The sequence below is a fragment of the Taudactylus pleione genome, unplaced genomic scaffold (genome assembly GCF_031769625.1).
Source record: "Taudactylus pleione unplaced genomic scaffold, aTauple2 ptg000969l, whole genome shotgun sequence".
NCBI classification, from domain to species: Eukaryota; Metazoa; Chordata; class Amphibia; order Anura; family Myobatrachidae; genus Taudactylus; species Taudactylus pleione.
Window position 1 is genome coordinate 504759 of NW_028285370.1, and position 16058 is coordinate 520816.

Sequence of the window (16058 nt, forward strand, 5' to 3'; positions counted from 1 at the left end):
TCCTGACGCGACCGCCGCTGTCCGAGTCCCGGCCGCTCTTCTCCTGCATGGAAGAGACGTCATGACGTATGACGTCTCTCCCATCACATGCTGCGGGGGGAGCCGGAACACGGAGCTCCAGCCGGCTCCCTCCGCGGACGACGCAGCAGCTAATGGGAGTCAGGCAGACTCTCATTAGCTGGCTGCTATTACAAACACACAGCCGCTGCTGGCGGATGTGTATTTGTAAACAGTGTAGGGTAGACCGCTATCACTGCGGTCTGCCCTACACTTGTGAGGCCGAGGGACTTGTCCCCCCTTTGGTCGGCGCCCCTGGCGAGTGCCATCCTGGCCAATGGGTAGATACGCCCCTGAGTGGCGGTTTCTACCTAGGGGCTGCGAGACTAAAGTCTGGAGTGTTATCAGCACAGTAAGAGTTTCCAGCAGGAAGCCTGTTCTGTGCTGAGTGCAGCCCTACAAGCCGTTATATTCCAGCTGCGCATGTGCATTTTGTTTTTTTTTTAATTCCCCTCTATTACTTCCAGTAGCCCAGCCCAGCCCAGCTTCTGCGCTTAATAATCAATATTATTTTGTTAGGAAAGGATTGAACATGCGCAAATAAATAAAAACATTATTTTTTAAAAAGGGAAAAAGCAGACAGGCGCAGTGGGCGGGAAAAGCTGGGAGCAGGTAAGAATATCGCAGCCTCAGCATTGGGAGTTTTAGATAAGATTCTGTTAATACAGCCTGTCCCCAGGATTTATTGAAAAATTGCAGTGAATCAGGTATAAAAGTCTTAAAAACCCCCACAAAAATAACACATTGGAGATCGATCCCATTCTTAATTGGAAACAAAGGGTCCCATTGTCAGATCCCTGCATTAACATTAAACACAGCAGTAAGTACATGCAATGTAACGTCCATTGGTATCAGCCCTATAAACCCCACACGGCCGCTGTCTGGTTACTTTGAAAGGACTGGAGTGAGGAAAGTGAGGTATGAATGCAGTTTATACACTCACTTTATTCTGCAGCTATATAGCAGCGCTCTCTCTCTCTGGCGGGTGTATTTTACACTTAGGGGCAGTGGCGGTTTCTACCTAGGGGCTGCGGGACTGCAGCCCCCCCAACAAAAATCCACCACTGTGAGTCCCCAGTGAGCTCTGGTCCTGTAACCTCCACTCACCAACCTTAGTGCAATCATCTCATCTATAGCAGGGCAGGCACAACAGGGAGCAGGAGACAGTCTCCCTGTGTAGGGCTGCCCTGCTGCATGTGCTGGCAGTGTAGTGGCTTCCTATTGGAAACCCTACCTGCTAATCTCACACAGGGCTGGCAGTCTCAGTGGAGGAAACTCCTCCCCCTGTGGGACTGCCAGTCTGGAGTGTTATCAGCACAGTAAGGGCCACTTGCATCCTGACCGCCCGCCTCTGTTGCGGTTAACACCCACAGCTCTAACGACCGCTCCGGTGACCATCTGACCATCGCGACCATCGGGGCTTACGACGAGACCCTAGGGTAGGGTTTCACTTGTCGTAAGCCCCGGAGAGCTTCTGGCTCTGTCTGAGCCGGAAGCTCTCCACTGACATCACTAGTGATGTCAGTGGGGCCTCCCCCAAACGGCAGGCGTTCCCATGGGAACGCCTCCGTTTAGGCTGCCACCCCCCCGGCCTGCCTTCCAAACGGGGCGAGCTGTCAATCAACATCAACAGCTCGCCCCCTTTGGATCGAGACCTGCTACGACCGGCGCCGTCGTGCGCATGCTCTGTGGGGGGCCATCGACCCGGTCCGAGTGCATCGGCGCTAACGACCGGGTCTGAATGACCCCCTAAGAGTTTCCAGCAGGAAACCTGTTCTGTGCTGAGTGCTGGCTGTAATGTGCTTCTAGGTGCAGTGTGCAGCCCTACAAGCAGTTATATTCCAGCTGCGCATGTGCGTTTTTTGTACATTCCCCTCTATTACTTCTCTGAGCTCGGCTTCTGCGTTTGTGCAATACTAGAGACGCTGGAGTCCGGGTCAGCGCTGACCTAAGCTGCAGCCTGGGCAGCCCCCCGGACTGGTAAAGGTAGGAACCGCCACTGCTTAAGGGTCATTTCAATTAGGAGCAAGGGGGTGAGTTGCCGATGTAATGGTGTGGTAATCTCGGCAATGGCCCCGCAACTCGCACCCCTCGCGGCCTTATCTTGGATTTTTGTACAGCCCTACAGGGCTGTGAGCCTACAAACAAAGATCTGCGAGTCCAGCGGTATTATAAGTATATAGCCGCACTTACTTGCTGGCGTGACTTAGTCGCACCTAATTGAATTGACCCCTTAGAATACAGCACAATAGTAATTAGCAGTAATAGTGCTGATGCTGCTGACACAGGAATACAGATCATCTCATTGTGAGAAATAACAGAGTTAGAAACTTCAATATATATTTGATTCTTTTCATACCATAGTATCATATAAATGCTAGGGTTGGACATTGGAAACCGATGGTTAGCAACCATTGATGTTCCAAATCCGATGGAAGCAATTTCTCACTCGGATCACGAGTATTCAATGGTTGCCAGCCATCGGACACCGCTTTCCAATGCCTGACAATTTGTAATCAGCTGTGGACACCTGGAAATGGTGTCCCTAGCGCCAACTACTTCTGCACACATTGTAACAATCGATGGTAATACCACTGAACGGCTGGTAACCATCGCCACATCATTTGATTTGATGCCGTGCTTCTGTTCCAATGTCCATACCTAATAAATGCTGAAAATGGGATAAGTATGAAATACCGACAGTCGGGATAACATACTGACACTTGTTGGTCGGTATGCTAACCCTCCCCCTCTCCCTACCCCTCCCTCTTTGGTGCCTATCCCTAACGTCCACCCTAGTGCCCGAACCTAACCTCCCCCTCCCTGCACCCTAAACCTAACCCTACACCATTAGTGCCTAATTCTAACCTGCCCCCTAGTGCCTTACCCTGACCCTAAACCCCGCTATTTACCTTCGGCATCCCGGCAGTCGGGATGCTGGTGCTGGGATTCTGACCGGCGTTGGTAATGTAAGATTCGGCATATCGAACGCATCCCGCTGAAAAGAATATACCTGTGTCTTCCTTTTCTAGACTAGAACCCAAACACAACTTTTGGTTTGTTTTTTAAGGTGCTGGGACATGGCATAGCCCCGCCCCCAGGTTCTGATTGGCCCACAGGCCAGTCAGTCAAGAAACAGGGATGACCATCGGTTGGTTTAGCCATCGATGGCTACTTGCTATTTTGCCATTGACGGTAACCATCAATGATAACACCACCGATGGCCATGCCTACAACAGAAAAATCCCTGCAGCAGCTTCCATACACCACCCAAAATCAATCCTACCTACAGAATTAGGATAATGTAACTAACTAGCTCAAAATTATTGCTGGGAAAGAAAAATTACATTAATTATTTCTATTTTTCACCAGAGAACAAGCCCAGCAATAGCCGGGCATCAAAAAATTATATGAAACTCATAATTGTTCCTCTCCACGGAAATCTTTAGTAAAAGGCGAAAGATTTATTCGATCTGAAGAGAAACCAGAGTATACAGAAGCATCACCAGAGCACCAGCCCAGCCAGGAGAGGACTCTCTCACACTCATGGAGAGTACTATATGCTCCCACACTATAAGAAATAAATTAGTCCCCTTTCACATCAAGATTTACTTTGACGTTTTTGATGACGTTCATCTAGTTGTAAACAAAAATAAAACAAGCAAAAACATGCGCCTATATCCGTGGTGCATCATGGGTATGCAAATGAGGCACACTAGTAACAGGCTTCACGTTCTGCTCAGGGCAGAAAAGTGATTGTATTACAGCTACAGCTAGTGGGAGGGACAGAGCCAGCAGCTGCCAGCAATAGTCACAGAATTCCCTGCTGTGCGGGTGTCAGTCCCCTCACATCACACAGATAGTTTCCTATTAATGTATAACTGAGTCCTAACCGCACAAGGAGCCATAAAGCTGCAGTAAGAAGTAGGGATGGGACATCGAAACAAAACATTGGAAGTATAGATGTTTTTTTACATTGAATACAAAACATTATTTAGATATAAACATTGGTTCTCTGGAACCGATGTTTCTGTTTTTTTATGCAAAGTCTGTACTTAGACATAGTAAATCAATTACTTTAAATGTTTATAATGGTGCATACACACGATCAGATTTTTCCTTCAGATATGAACGATAACGATTTAAAAATCGTTCAGTCGTTCATATCTGAAGGAAAATCGTTCATATCTGACATGCCTGAACGATGGACGATCAACGATGCGCGTTCCCGATGGTCAGATAACGATTTCTGACATCTGATGTGTTTGCAGTCAGCCTTGGACGATTCCATTCATTTTAATGCAGTCAAAAATCGTTCAATCGTTCAAATCGTTCAGTCGTTCATCTGACAAATCTGACCGTGTGTATGCTCCATTAGCCTATTTTATGTTTATCTTCATGGAGGCAAACAGAGAACATAAATGGTGCACACATACACACACAAATGGTGCAAAAAGTAGAAGGATATATGCATTTGTAGAAGTAAAACATGTTTTGCAGTGAATCAATATTTTTAAAGAAATAAAATGTGATGCATTAACTAATGAAACTTTAATCATCTCACTGCTGCTTACCATATTGCCAATAGCTGCAGCAGCCAGACACCCCAGAACACAATCAGTATTCACTGAGAGCAACACCAGTGACAGTGAGCCAGGGGTGGGACTGCCCTATGTGCTGCTGCTAATTGGTTAATCAGAGTGTCTTTCACTCTGTCAGCCACCACCCCCACCAGTAGTAACCCAGTCAGTGTGTTTTGAACACTCTTATCTTACTTTGCAATTGACTAAAAAACATGAGAGAGTCAGCTGGCAGCCCAAAGCAGTCCTGCACCACAAATTGGCCCTCATTCAGAGCCGGACACTCTGAGCAGAGCGCACGCTCTGAATGAGGGACGTCCTCCATAATTATGGAGGGTCCTCCTGGACGCTCGTATAGCTGTGGGTCACCACCCACAGCCTATACGAGTGTGCAGGTTGATGGCTGCGATGGTCTTGACCATCGCCACTGCGAGCCGGAGCCTGCGGTTGAGTTTCTCAACCGCAAGGCCCGGAGTGATTTTGGCTCTATCAGAGCCAAAATCACTCCCACTGACATCACTAGTGATGTCAGTGGGCCGGCTTCTGACGGTAGCACGCCCCCTTTGATCAGACACAACGAGCGAAGGAAAGTCCTTCGCTCGTCGCGTCTGGCGCATGCGCACGACGGAGCTCCCTCCGTCGTGCGCATGCGCAGTGCACACAATCGACCCACTTGCGAGCGGACAGCCGCTTGCGAGTGGGTCTGAATCAGGCCCATTGTCACAAAACAAACAAAAAAAAAACATTGGAAAAGTAGGGAAAAACATCGGGGGAGAAATCTAGCGATGTTAATGAATCATTGGATGCTAAACATTGCATGGTCGAACATCGAACATCGAAACCATCTGACCAATGTTTCCCATCCCTAGTAAGAAGTGCTCCTCATCTGTAAGCTACATAATGCCGAATTTATTATATTACTATAAAATGACACAAGTTTATTCCAATGAATGAGATGCCATGCTTAAGAGTTTATGGTATAACAGAATATAGATATGAGGAACAGACAATTTAAAATAAGATTATTTTAAGATTAGTTTTTAAATATAATGACTAATAATAGGCCACGTTGGGGGAATGTTATGAAAGCTGGTGTACAGGTAACTTGTTGGGAAGTTCTGATGGCGCGGGATGCAGTGGCGTAAGTTCATCCCAGATGCCCGGATGCAATTTATCATTTAGTGCCCCCCTATTCCCCATATTTACAGCCCTAAGTGGGGTGAATATATTGTGGGTGATAGAGGAGGTGCCCCTTCAGTGCTGGTGCCCGGCAGCAGGCGCCTCCATTGTCTCCCATACTTCTGCCCTGGCGGGATGTATCAGTGTCCAGGGGACAAATGTAATAGCTTACGAGTTTTCGTCAATCATGCAGATGAAGTTAAAGCAGCAATTACTCTAGTCTAAAGGCACAACCAGGATGGTTTGACATGTAAAAAGATCGCCGCTTTCAATCCAGTGGCAGAGTTGCTGAATACTATGCACTTTTGGCAAATCAGAAGCTATTGCATTTGATTATTATTACCAGTTATTTATACCTACCAGTATATGTTTGGAGTGTGGGAGGAAACCGGAGTACCTGGAGGAAACCCACGCAAGCACAGTTACAAGAATATACAAACTCCGCACAGTTAGGGCCGTGGTAGGAATCCAACTCATGACCTCAGTGCTGTGAAGCAGTAATACTAACCATTACACCATCTGTGCTGCCCTGATCCAAGGTGTCATTGTACTAGAACCATTCAGAGAAAGCAAATGTGCGACTGGTTGTACATGGAGTAGCAACAGGGGTGCCTTGGGTAGTAACCGTTATTGGGACCCAGGAGCCCAAAGGGGGGCTGGGGAAGGTACTAATTACCTGGGCATGAGACAGTGAGGACAAATGCTCCCATCGCTGCATGTGCTGCCGCAAAGCATAGCATGTGTCATATATGTTTTGTGACAAAGATCACATAGACCGGGTAAAATCCATCAGTAGCTTTTATTGCTCACCACAGGCAGGTACACAGGATATGGCAGTTTCACAGGCAAGATATCATACAAAGTCTTCCAATACAGCAATATTTCTTCAGTGGACTCGCAGGTCCAGGAACCCCTACACTAATCACCCCCAGGCCTATAAGCTGGGCGACTATTTCACCGTCAGGCTCAGTTTCCCCAGTGTCTCTGCAGTTCTTAAACCAGCTTCTCACATGTGTTTGTAATCAGCTGCCTTTCCAGGCACTGATTAAGGCAACACCTGACCTGGACATTTACACAATCCTAAAGCCTTTGCTCTGCCAAACCTGGGAGATCTGGATATTCCACATTTACTTCATGTGGAATTATGCTAACCCTGTCATAGTTTGTCTGATTTAGTCATACCCCCTCCGTATCACCCCGGCCAGCAAAATATCTCAATACCACGTTGGGTCCAACTGGGATCCCTACATGCAACGTAGACTCAGGACAGACATTAGAGGGGCAAGAGATCAGTAAGACAACAGACAAGTCACAGGATTGGCATAGGGCATGATTTCTGATGTACGCAAACCCGATCGTTTGAGAAAATCTCCGATGGTGGTGAGACTGCTGCCCATGTGCAGAACGGGTCTTGTGTCTTCGCACGCAGTGCCACCAAGCCGCAGCATGTCTGACCTGCTGTGGCCGTTTGGTGGGTGGGGCGGCACTACCTGTGTTGCCAGAATACAAGGGTGTCTCGGCCCTCTTTTCTGGGAGTGCCGAGGCAAGTGTCTGCGTCTTCCTATGTAGGTAGCTGGTGGACAGTAGCCTCAGATTTGCAGCTTATGTCGAAGTCAAATAATTGAATATGATCGCACACAATTATTATCTGACGATCTGGTCGTCTATAGTCTGATGTCGAGTAAACCACGACGCTACTTTGCGTCGCGCAATCCGATGCGCTAAACTGCGTATTCACAACACACATTCACTGATGCACATAACGCACACACATATAAATGAATATATACTTATATACACGCACGCTCATATGCGTACGCACATACTCACACATGGACGCTCATTTGTATATAGTTGCTATTTCAACACACAGACGCACATATGCGGACGCATATGTGCAATATGGTTCCCACACATTATAGTTAATAACCAGTGTTATTAAAAGGTATTATTGACTAATAAATATGATGTAATATGTACTTAAATGAGATCTAACGTTTAGAGCATAGTGGACATGTCATGTTTGGTATAATACTAAATCCCTGTTTATTTGCAGACTCCCGTTCCTATCGGCAAAGGAGTCACATCTTGCGTCCGCTAGTTATGGATGAAAGGGAGTTATTGCATTGAATGTTAGTATCTATATGCAGTGATGTAGCTAGTATTAACCAGTTGTTCGGTGGGAAACTACACAAAGAGACCGTTGGAGAACTGAGACATGCCCCTGATGACACCGTATGAATCAACCAATGACCAGATTATCCTGAAGCAAGAACCAATGGAAACCTGTCAACTAGTTCTTTTGTTAACGTAGAACTCTGTAAGGTGTATAAGCAGTGACCCGACCCCAGTGTACAGACATCCTCTTTGATGATCACAGACTTCTGGATTGATGACTGTATACTGGGACCAGTGCGCATGCGTATGTATCGGCTTGTACTATTATTGATTGCTTTTTACTCTAATTGTTAATTCTTTCACCGTGTTACTTTTTCATTACATAAATAACTTTTTATGCTTTGGAACCACACGATTGGACTGGAAAGCAATTCTTTCTTAAGCGACTTGAAGCGCTAAATAGCGACTAGCGACTATTAGGAATCAATACTTATTGTGTGCAGCCCTATAGTATATACAAATATTTGAGTCAGGGGTCAGATGGGGGCGTGATGAGGTGTTGTTGCCGGCATTTCCATAGCATTGCAACGGCAATTCGTCCTGCTGGTCCCTAATTGAATCGACCCCTAACATGTGGGAGTCAGCTTGTTTTATAGGTACAGGGATGGAAGATCTACAGTGTCTAGACCAAGGGTGGGGAACCTTTTTTCTGCCGAGGGCCATTTTGATATATATAACATTACTTGCGGGCCTGGTGCAGGCCATGCCCTTTCCGTGTGATGTCACATGGGGTGGGGACACAATCGCTGGTGATTACAGCAATGCCCGGAGCATCCTGAGCTCTAAGGACAGTGGTGTGACCATCAGATGCGTCCTAAGAACCCATCAGGCTGCCCTGCTGCATAGATTCTGGCTGCAGGGTGCGATTCTAGGCACCCTTCTAGCCAGATGAGGCTAGCAGAAAAAAGCTCAGAAGGCCAGACCAAGTGATTCCGGGGTGACTTATACGGCCCCTGGGCCTGAGGTTCCCCATCCTTGGTCTAGAGCAGGGGTCTTCAACCTTGGCCCTCTACATCCCAGTATGCACTGCCATAGTTTTAGCATGCTGTTATATAAAAAAGGTGGCAGTGCATGCTGGGATCTGTAGTTCCACAGCAGCTGGAGGGCCAAGGTTGAAGACCCCTGGTCTAGAGAGACAGTCAATGGGTTCATATGGTCGGCATGCAAATGGTTGACAGTTAAAAGGTCGACATGGACATAGGTCAACAGGGTCAAAAGGTTGATATGGTCAAATTGTCCACACCAAATGTTTGACACATGATTTTTCTTCATTATTTTTTCCATGATTTTTAGGGTTTGGATGAGGGTTAGGAATAGGCACAAAACCAAAACATGTCAACCTTTTATTTGTCGACCTTTTGACCATGTCGACCCTGTCAACCTTAGTCCGTATCGACCATTTAACCCTTTCTACCTATTGCTTGTTGACAATTTGGTGTTGACCTATTGACTAAATACTGTAGCGCTTTCAAGCCACACCTGTTTTATAGGCCCTCTGACACTTACATGGTGCTAATAGTATGCTTGCCGACATTTTGACTGCCCCTTCCGGGAGCAGCCAGATCGACATAGCAGGGGGGCGTGGCAGGCATATGGGGGGCGCGGCCGGAGTCCTTAACCGGCATTTGTGGGCGAAGCAGGGGGCGTGGTCACATGATTGCGTCTTTTTGGCCCCGCCCATGCTACACAATCCCGATATCACCGGCATTGTGCAATTCAGCAAAAATGAAATGAAATAAATTGTGCTTATATGTCACCCTTAGGGTCAGTTATGTGGTGGCTGACAGGGCTGCGCTTCTTTTTGTGCACATATGTTTTGATTGGCAGCCACCAGCACTGGTTTAGCCAATCACACAAAATAAATATGATTTTATTTGGTACTGGACCAGCTACCCGAGGCACCCCTGTAAGTGCCCTGCCGCACCCCTGCAACAGGATTCCACGGCACCCCTGCAAGGGCCCTGAGGCACCCAGTTTAGGAACCTCAGGCTTATATGATATAGTTTGTACAGGACAGAAGACCGCACCAGCGCCTATCTATGGCAATAAATAACAAGTTTACCACCAAAGATTAAAATCATGAAATGTCTCCAATGTTGCAGGAATCCTTTCTGCAATCGCCAAAGCTACACTAATATGAGTGTCATCCCAATGGGCTGCCACAGTTGAACCTTTATAGTGTGTAGCAGCAGTTCATAGCAATACGGACGCTATTCATTATATCTACAAATGGCTGTGACCTGTGATTGTCAGCAGTGCAGAGGAGTAAAGGAGCTGGTTAGACCTGTTGAAAACTGCATTTCTAGTAAAGTAATAACTTGTGGTAATTCATTAATGAAAACACTAAAATCACAGCATGTGAGTATTTAATAGTTAATTTAACACTTATTAAATGGGGGTTTTTTTGCAACTATTATACAGTAATTAATCTGAAAAAACTACTAACGGCTGCTGCTATAACTACAAATTCCAGCATGCCATGTGAGCCACAGTTTGGGACTTGTTGTGCTTATGAGCTGCAAACAGTATGAATTATCCTGCTCTGATCACACTGTCTCCCCTATGCATTGCATACACTTGTTTCTAGTGACCATACTGTGTTTGCCTGTCAGCCCTGTGTTTGCATGCTCCACATTGCCATGCAACGTTCTGCAGTGCAGAAGCACATTACTCACTGTCAGATCTCTTCCTGCAGGCATTGATACTACCTATGCTGTATACAGGAGCCTGCCACACCCGGTGTCTTAGCAGAGTGTCAGCTAGCTAATGAGCAGCTCAGCACTCCATAGGTTCAGACTGCAGCAGACAGTTTAATCAATCTGCGATCTGTAGTACTGACATTACAGACACAAGGGACCTGATAGCAGCTACACAGTGCTACGAGGGGCGATCGTCCCCCCCCCCTGGATCCGCCACTGCCTCAGACTGGGGCGATAGTTCATCTTTCAGCACTACAACGACCCTAAGCACACAGCCAAGATATCAAAGGAGTGGCTTCAGGACAACTCTGTGAATGTCCGTAAAGGGCCCATCCAGAGTCCAGACTTGAATCCGATTGAACATCTCTGGAGAGATCTGAAAATGGCTGTGCACCGACGCTTTCCATCCAACCTGATGGAGCTTGAGAGGTGCCGCAAAGAGGAATGGGCGAAACTGCCCAAAGATAGGTGTGCCAAGCTTGTGGCATCATATTCAAAAAGACTTGAGGCTGTAATTGCTGCCAAAGGTGTATCAACAAAGTATTGAGCAAAGGCTGTGAATACTTACCGTATATACTCGAGTATAAGCCGAGTTTTTCAGCACATTTTTTGTGCTGAAAAAGCACCTCCTCGGCTTATACTCGAGTGATGCCCGCATGGTACGCAGCTGAGTAGCGTACCATGCGGGCCGCGGTGCAGACTGTGTCTCTGTGACACAGCTGCACCGCGTGTGTAGCGCTGACCGGACGGAGTTCGAGCAGCACTACACACTGCCAAACACACAGCCGCCGGAGCCGGCAGCTGTCTGTTTGTTGTAATCAGCAGCCGATGGGAGTCTGTCATGACGACGTCTCTCCCATAATGCAAAGCGGGCGGAGGAGCCAGTAGCAGCGTCGGGACCAGGAGCGGGGTTTCAGGTAAGTGTTTTTTTTTTTTTTTTTATTACATCTCTCTCTACTGGGGGCACTACTGGGGGGCACTACCAGGGGGGGATATTGCTACTGGGGGCACTACCAGGGGGGGTATTATTACTGGGTGCACTACCAGGGGGGGTATTACTACTGGGGGCACTATCAGAGGGGGAATATTACTACTGGGGGCAGTACCAGGGGAGGGGATTACTACTGGGGCAGTACCAGGGGGGGATTAATACTGGGGGCACTACCAGGGGGGGTATTACTACGGGGGGCACTACCAGGGGGGGTATTACTACGGGGGGCACTACCAGAGGGGGAATATTACTACTGGGGTCAGTACCAGGGGAGGGATTACTACTGGGTCAGTCCCAGGGGGGGATTGCTACTGGGGGCACTACCAGGGGGGTATTACTACTGGGGGCAGTACCAGGGGAGGGATTACTACCAGTAGCTGCTGCATTTCCCACCCTAGGCTTATACTCGAGTCAATAAGTTTCCCAGTTTTTTGTGGTAAAATTAGGTACCTCGGCTTATATTCGGGTCGACTTATACTCGAGTATATACGGTGTGTACATGTGATTTCTTAGTTTGTTTTTTTTTTTATTAAATTTGCAAAAATCTCAAAAAAACTTTTTACACGTTGTCATTATGGGGTATTGTGTGTAGAATTCTGAGGACAAAAATTTATTTATTCCATTTTGGAATAAGGCTGTAACATAAAATGTGGAAAAAGTGAAGCGCTGCGAATACTTTCCGGATGCACTGTAAATGGGTGCAAGAATATCTGAAAGAGGGATGACCAATCAGCAGTCCCGCATCGATGGCCATGTCTGCATTTAATGCAGAAGAAGATCGGTAAAATAACATCGATCTTCTCTGGGATCAATATTATTTTGTTAGGAAAGGATTGAACATGCACAGGTAAAAGAAAGAAAAGCTGACACATGCGCAGTGGGGCGGGAAAAGCTGGGAGCAGGTAAGAATATCGCAGCCTCAGCACACAGCCTGCCTCCAGAATTTATTGAAAAATTGCACTGCATCAGGCATAAAATCTTAAAAAAAACAAAAACAAACCCCATTGGAGATTGATCCCATTCCCAATTTTCGAGTGGCTCCCGGCCAAATCGGGAGGGTAGGCAAGTATAGCTCATAGATGTTGCGGAAGTGCAAATTCTGCTTGATGCAATGTCCCTGCAGGACTTTAGCTATTAGAACATGCTGGAAAGGATTGAACATGCGCAAATAAATAAAAAAAAAATTAAAAAAAGGGAAAAAGCAGACATGCGCAGTGGGCGGGAAAAGCTGGGAGCAGGTAAGAATATCGCAGCCTCAGCATCGGGAGTTTTAGATAGATTCTGTTAATACAGCCTGTCCCCAGAATTTATTGAAAAATTGTAGTGAATCAGGTATAAGTCTTAAAAAAAACACACAAAATAACACATTGGAGATCGATCCCATTCTTAACTGGAAACAAAGGGTCCCAATGTCAGATCCCTGCATTAACATTAAACACAGCAGTAAGTGCATGCAATGTAACGTCCATTGGTATCAGCCCTATAAACCCCACACGGCCACTGTCTGGTTACTTTGAAAGGACTGGGGTGAGGAAAGTGAGGCATGAATACAGTTTATACACTCACTTTATTCTGCAGCTATGTAGCAGCTAGCGCTCTCTCTCCCTCTCTCTCTCTCTCTCGTATTTTACACTTAGGGGCAGTGGCGGTTTCTACCTAGGGGCTGCGAGACTGCAGCCCCCCCAACAAAAATCCACCACTGTGAGTCCCCAGTGAGCTCTGGTCCTGTAACCCCCATTCACCAGCGTTAGTGCAATCATCTCATCTATAGCAGGGCAGGCACAGCAGGGAGCAGGAGACAGTCTCCCTGTGTAGGGCTGCCCTGCTGCATGTGTTGGCAGTGTAGTGGCTTCCTATTGGAAACCCTACCTGCTAATCTCACACAGGGCTGGCAGTCTCAGTGGAGGAAACTCCTCCCCCTGTGGGACTGCCAGTCTGGAGTGTTATCAGCACAGTAAGAGCTTCCAGCAGGAAACCTGTTCTGTGCTGAGTGCTGGCTGTAATGTGCCTCTAGGTGCAGTGGGCAGTCCTAGAAGCCGTTATATTCCAGCTGCGCATGTGCGTTTTTTGTAAATTCCCTTCTATTACTTCCCTGAGCTCAGCTTCTGCGCTTGCACAATACTAGAGACGCTGGAGTCTGGGTCAGTGCTGACCTAAGCTGCAGCCTGGGCAGCCCCTCGGACTGGTAAAGGTAGGAACCGCCACTGCTTACGGGTCATTTCAATTAGGAGCAAGGGGGTGAGTTGCCGATGTAATGGTGTGGTAATCCCGCCAATGGCCCCGCAACTTGCGGGGCCTTTTCTTGGATTTTTGTACAGCCCTATGGTGCTGTGAGCCTACAAACAAAGATCTGCGAGTCCAGCGGTATTATAAGTGTGGCATATAGCCGCACTTACTCGCTGGCGTGACTTAGTCGCAACTAATTGAATTGACCCCTTAGAATACAGCACATTAGTAATTAGCAGTAATAGTGCTGATGCTGCTGACACAGGAATACAGATCCATCTCATTGTGAGAAATAACAGAGTTAGAAACTTCAATAAATATTTAATTCTTTTCATACCATAGTATCATATAAATGCTAGGGTTGGACATCGGAAACCGATGGTCAGCAACCATTTATGTTCCAAATCCGATGGAAGCAATTTCTCGCTCGGATTGTGGATATTCAATGGTTGCCAGCCATCGGACACCACTTTCCGATACCTGACAATTTGTAATCGGCTGTGGACACCTGGAAATGGTGTCCCTAGCTCCAACTACTTCTGCACACAGTGTAACAATCGATGGTAATACCACTGAACGGTTTAGATGTGATGGCTAGTAGCCATCGCCACATCATTTGATTTGATGCTGTGCTTCTGTGCCAATGTCCATATCTAATAAATGCTAAATATGGGATCGGAATGAAATACCGACAGTCGGGATAACATACTGACACTTGTTGGTCGGTATGCTAACCCTCCCCCTCTCCCTACCCTAACCCTCCCTCTTTGGTGCCTAACCTCCACCCTAGTGCCCGAACCTAACCTCCCCCTCCCCGCACCCTAAACCTAAACCTACCCCATTAGTGCCTAACCCTAACCCTCCCCCTAGTGCCTAACCCTAAACCTTACCCTGACCCTAAATCCCGCTATTTACCTTCAGCATCCCGGCGGTTGGGATGCTGGTGCCGGGCTTCTGACCGCCGTTGGTATTCCGGCACCGGTAATGTAAGATTCGGCATCCGGAACGCATCCCGCTGAAGAGAATATACCTGTGTCTTCCTTTTCTAGACTAGAACCCAAACACAACAGACTATGGATGGCCATCAACCATCGATGATTCATAATCATCGATAGTTTATGGCCGATGTCGAATGCTTTTGGCATTGATGGCGGAGAACCAGATTTCTCTGCATCGATGTCTAAGCATAACCGAATGTTTTTTTGTTTTGTCTTTTAAAGTGCTGGGACACAGATCATAGCCCTGCCCCCAGGCCAGTCAGTCAAGAAACAGGGATGACCATCGGTTGGTGAAGCCATCGATGGCTACTTGCTATTTTGACAATGATGGTAACCATCGATGATAACACCACCGATAGCCATCCCTACAACAGAAAAATCCCTGCAGCAGATTCCATACACCACCCAAAATCAATCCTATCTACAGAATTAAATACTATTATGCAGCTAATATGCTCACAATTATTGCGGTATAAAGAGAATTATATCAAATAGTTCTATTTTTCACCAGAAAAATAGCCCAGCAACAGCCAGACATCAAAAAAATTATATGAAACTCATAATTGTTCCTCTCCACGGAAATCTTTAGTAAAAGGCAAAAGATTTATTCGATCTGAAGATAAACCAGAGTATACAGACTAGAGATGGCTACTGAGTGAGTGTCTCAACACAATGACTCAAATCATTCAGATGTTCAAATGATTCGAGTCACTCAACGATTGGTGTGTCGAGACACCCACCTCCCCAGCCTCTCTGTCAGTGGGAGCTCCGCTCCCTACACTGCTGATCTGACCTGATCATACTTCTGCACTGAGGGCTCGAATCAGACCCGCTCGCTAGATACGTTCGCACGCAGCTAGCGTATGCAAAATCCGGCCAACCCACTGCAAGGCAGGCGATCACACGCCAAGGCATTAGCACGCCCACTATGTCTTGGCGTGCAATCGCGGTGTGTCTTAAGACGCCCACTTATGCACGTCATCTCCAGGAAGTGTATGCTACCATCAGTACCATCAAGTACCATCGGAAGCGAACGCAGAACTTGTGGTTGACCACTGCGAGTGTTTCAGTGTAAAATTCAGCAATGTGACGTGTACTATGAGGCTCCGTCTTAATTATGCAGGCCCCTGTAACGGCGTTAAGACGCTCA

At 47.0% G+C, this 16058-nt stretch overlaps 1 protein-coding gene and 2 non-coding genes across 3 annotated transcripts in view; all 3 read right to left on the bottom strand.

Annotated features, from left to right (window-relative positions):
* Positions 1-16058, bottom strand: part of ARMH1 (armadillo like helical domain containing 1) — a 484180-nt gene that overhangs the window by 23980 nt on the left and 444142 nt on the right. The window lies entirely within an intron of this gene.
* LOC148454667 (U5 spliceosomal RNA) lies at positions 3436-3550 on the bottom strand. The gene has a single exon (XR_015874777.1). It is a non-coding gene; the product is annotated as a U5 spliceosomal RNA (small nuclear RNA).
* On the bottom strand, positions 15426-15541 carry LOC148454668 (U5 spliceosomal RNA). The gene has a single exon (XR_015874723.1). It is a non-coding gene; the product is annotated as a U5 spliceosomal RNA (small nuclear RNA).